Below are 5,000 nucleotides of genomic sequence, written 5' to 3' on the forward strand. Positions count from 1 at the left end.
GTTTCCACCCGGCGCCTAAAATTTGGGGTTTCCACCGGGCGCCTAAAATTCATGGCTTCCATGTCGCGCCCAAAATTTGGGGTTTCCACCCAGCGCCCAAATTTGGGGCTTCCATGTCTCGCCAAAAATTTGGGGTTTCCACCCGGCGCCCAAATTTGGGGTTTCCATGCGGCGCCCAAAATTTGGGTTTTCCACCCGGCGCCCAAATTTGGGGTTTCCATGCGGCGCCCAAAATTTGGGGTTTCCATGCGGCGCCCAAAATTTGGTTTTTCCACCCGGTGCCCAAAATTTGGGGCTTCCATGTCTTGCCAAAAATTTGGGGTTTCCATCCAGCGCCAAAAATTTGGGGTTTCCACCGGGCGCCTAAAATTCAGGGCTTCCATGTCGCGCCGAAAATTTGGGGTTTCCACCCGGTGCCTAAAATTTGGGGGTTCCACCCGGCGTAGAAAAAAAAATTGGGGTTTCCATGTCTGGCCTAAAATTTAGGGTTTCCGCCCGGCGCAAATTTTTTTTGGGTTTACAAGTCGCGCCCAAGCCTGGGGAAACTTGGGGTTTCCATGTCGCGCACCGACGCCCAAGCCGGGGGAAACTTGGGGTTTCCATGTTGTGCCCCGGCGCCCAAGTGGGGGGAAACTTGGGGTTTCCATGTCTCGCCCCGACCGAAACCAGCGGCGCTCAAGCCGGGAGAAACTTGGGGTTTCCATGTCGCGCCCTGACCGAAACTGGCGGTGCCCAAGCCGGGGGAAACTTGGGGTTTCCATGTCGCACCCCGACCGAAACTGGCGGCGCCCAAGCCGGGGGAAGCTTGGGGTTTCCATGTCGCACCACGACCAAAACCGGTGGCGCCTAAGCCTGGGGAAACCGGGGGTTCCCGAGTCGCGCCATGACCGAAACCGGTGATGTGCAAGCCTACGGAAACTGGGGGTTTCCAAGTCACGCCAAGGTGCCTAGGCCTGGGGAAACTTGGGGTTTCCATGTTGCGCCATGACCGAAACTGGCGGCACCCAAGCTGGGGGAAACTTGGGGTTTCCATGTCACACCACAACCGAAACCGGTGGCGCCCAAGCCTGGGGAAACCAGGGGTTCCCGATTCACGCCACGACCGAAACCGACGGTGCCCAAGCCTGCGGAAACTGGGGGTTTCCAAGTCACTCCACGGTGCCCAGGCCTAGGGAAACTTGGGGTTTCCATGTTGCGCCACGACCGAAGCCAGAGGCGTGAGCATATATGTGCCCGCTCTTGGGCAAGCACACATGATACGCACAGGTTTCGGTTATCGGGTGAGGGCGCGGGTAAGGAAGGCACCCGCCGTTCGGTGTGACACGGGGTGTCTCGGGTAGGTCGCCCGCCCGTCGTGGAAGAAGAAACGCGGAGGTGTCTCAGGTGACTCGGGTAAGTTTCTAGCCCGTCGTGCAAAAGGAAATGTTGGGTGACTCGGGTGAGGTCACCCGCCCGTCGTGCAGTGGTAAACGAGGTTCGATCGAGGAGTGCAGTTGGCAGCTCATGCGAGGGCGCACCCGCCCAGCTCGAGCAAGGAACTTGATTGGTACACGGAGGTGTTGAATATTTGTAAAATTGGCTAAGTATGAAACTTGTTGTTTCCGAAAATTGACTGAGTGTTGAAGTAGGCGCAGACCGTGTAATCAAGTAATGGTAAAAGGAAAAAGTACAGTGGTGCCGCACCCGCTTATGCGTGGTTGAAATACAACCACTAGGATAGGAGTGTGACATGGGATCTCCCAGTCCCTCCTCGACAAAGGTCGCCAAATTGCGGGGTACCTGGGGATTCCATGTACGGCCTTGTCGAAAGCATCCCAAGTGCGGGAAATTTGGGGTTTCCATGTCTCGTCGTGATGGAAATCGCCCTAGGTGCAGTAAACTTGGTGTACATCGAGCCTGCAACCTCACATCAAGAAAAACGCTTGGTTGGTCAAGAGAATGAAGGTTTCTTCATTGGTAAAGGATGTCGCTAAGGATCAAAGGTTGGAGTCTCTTCTAGAGCTAGTCCACCATGGACTATCAAAAGTTGAAAGAAGGACAGAGTACCCAGAAACGAAGCGCCGAAGAAACAAAGTGCAGAGAGGAGGAAGGACTCGACTTGTGCTTGGGAGATATTATTGTCAAGGGTCTAGGGCTTCGCAATGACCAATAAGAAGCTTCAATGAGGGAAATTTACGAAAGGGTTTTCCTCTCTGAGAGAGAGAGAGAGAGGTTTTTCCCTGGCAGAGAGCCAACATCTTGTGTTCTTGTTCTTATGTTTTTGGCACTAGTTTAATGAAAGTAAACACACATGCATTAATAAGAAGAGAAGAAGATTAAGATAACACGATAAATTGCAAAAGAGCTTCGCAAATTGTTATCAAGTCTAGAAGAATCCCACTATACCCCATTGCCCCAGATTCTTCAACGCGGTATCGGAGCTAAGGTGACACATCAAGGAAAGGGAATCTCAAGAACATCCGCAAGGTTGAAGTGTCAAGACAAGAAGTCTCAATCACATCAAGGACAAGGTCTACCATCTATCATTCCTCATGGAAGACTACAAAGCAAGAAGAAATGCCTTGTATAAAGGCACCTAGAAGAAGAACAAATCAAAGAGGGACCTACATCAAGCTACACCATCTTGAAGAATGAAAGGCACTACGAGTCAAGTCATCAAGCAAGTCCATTTGAAGAAAGCAACTTCAACAACATCAAGATCTAAGGAAGGCAAGCCATCAAGTCTTCAAGAATAAAGCAAGTTCACTACATCTCAAACTCTATCAAGTAAGTATATGTCCCCCTCTGAGTATACCTTGGTGTCTTTTTGCAAGGAAAGTAACAAATTGGTTGGGGCCACTACATGTCCAAAGTCCAATGGTTTGGATGGCAAGAGTATGGACGCTACAAAAGGGATTGTCCTAAACTTAAGAAGGACAACAACAACAAGAGAAAAAGGGAAGAAGCTCATGTAACTCAAGAAGTGAAAGAAGACGACAAGAAGCAAAAGAAGGAAGATCCTCCTATGACTAAGTCAACCTCTTTGCTTAAAGTCTTCTTTCAAAGGGGGTAGAGGTCTCATTGGGGGTCCCATTTATGGGATTCAAGAGAGGATGATATACAGGCGAGAGCAGATGAAGCAAGAAAGGCTACACCAATTAATGAGAACTATCAAATAAAGCCATGATGATAAAAGCATAATCAAAATGAGGTATGTATGCATCAAAGTTTAAGTCATGTCGCCATATATATTGATTGGGTCATGGGAAAATTTTTAGAATCACGATCAAGAATAAAAGGATCTCTTTCACCAACGACATGCTCGGAGGCATGTGCTACAGTGGAGTAAATGTCAACATGAAGAAGTGCTCTCATAAGGAGTATAAGGTGGTTGACCAATCAATCCAATAATAATCAAATGAAGAACATCGCGGTCACAAAGAATAACTATTCGACAAGATTCCTCAACATCTCTCGAAAGAAGGCATGGAAACTCTAACGAAGGAAGAAAAAGATAAAGGACCCTTGATACCTACGAAGGCCCTAGAGATAGTAAGGTGCAGATAACCGATTCAACTCTACAAATATGTCATGATGAAGAGAAATATCATGATGAAGTCATGAAGGGCCACTAAATCAAAGTACGGGAACAAGCGAGTACAACTAAGCATCCATGTGATAACTGCTACGAAGGATAGACAAGGTGACAAAGGAGTAGCTAGATGACAAAAAGGACCTGATATATATCAAGAATGCCACTTTCCACGAAGGGAGAAATGACATGACAAACCAGGGGGGAAAGTGATCGATGGCCGGTACCCTGCCAAGAAGAAGTTCAAACAAAGACTTCATGACATCGAAGGAAAGAAGGAGATCAAGCGGCTTGGGCAAGCTCCTTGTTAGAGGAAACTTGGGCATGTCTTCCCCAATCAAGGGGAAGAGATATACACAACATTATTGTCTTGACTTGGCAATAAATAATGGGAGGATTGGGCAATCATTTGGCATCTGATGCTCTTTGAGGATGTGTAGGGCACCCAAGACAAGAGTAGGTAAGAGGAGTGATATTCTTTGAGGGCTGGGAACCCAAGACAAGAATTGTCCTAGAAGGTCATACTCAGGGAACACTTGGGTGGGTATGTACCTTTAGAGACAATGACCAAGGTGTTTATAAGCCATTGGCCTTGCCAACATTGTGCTCTGATCTTATGAGAGATAAAGCTATTAGTCAAGGCCTTGCTATGAACAATGTTGGCTAATATGATGCTATAACAGATGGGTTGCCAATCTGGTTTCTCTTATGTGAATTATTCAAGATTGAAAAATAGCCAAACACCTTGTAATGATTTATGAATACCTACCTAGTTAAGAGGGGGTGTTGAAGAAAGTGTAACTGGGTTCGGTCTTCATAAATGTACTTTTGAACACCTCCGCGTTTCTTCTTCCACGAGGGGTCGACGACCTACCCGAGACACCCCGTGTCACACCGAACGGCGGGTGCCTTCCTTACCCGCGCCCTCACCCGATAACCGAAACCTGTGCGTATCATGTGTGCTTGCCCAAGAGCGGGCACATATATGCTTGGGCCTCCGGCTTCGGTCATGGCGCAACATGGAAACCCCAAGTTTCCCTAGGCATGGGCACCGTGGCGTGACTTGGAAACCCCCAGTTTCCGCAGGCTTGGGCACCGTCGGTTTTGGTCGTGGCGTGACTCGAGAACCCCTAGTTTCCCCAGGCTTGGGCGCCACCATTTTTGGTCGTGGTGCGACATGGAAACCCCAAGTTTCCCCCAGCTTGGGTGTCGCCGGTTTCGGTCGTGGCGCAACATGGAAACCCCAAGTTTCCCCAGGCCTGGGCACCTTGGCGTGACTTGGAAACCCCCAGTTTCCGCAGGCTTGGACACCACCGGTTTCGGTTGTGGCGCGACTCGGGAACCCCCGGTTTCCCCAGGCTTAGGCACCACCGGTTTCGGTCGTGGTGCGACATGGAAACCCCAAGTTTCCCCCGGCTTGGGCACCGCC

The sequence above is a fragment of the Pinus tabuliformis genome, chromosome 2_2, assembly GCF_031772625.1.
Source record: "Pinus tabuliformis cultivar Carrire ecotype Pingquan chromosome 2_2, CPIR1, whole genome shotgun sequence".
NCBI classification, from domain to species: Eukaryota; Viridiplantae; Streptophyta; class Pinopsida; order Pinales; family Pinaceae; genus Pinus; species Pinus tabuliformis.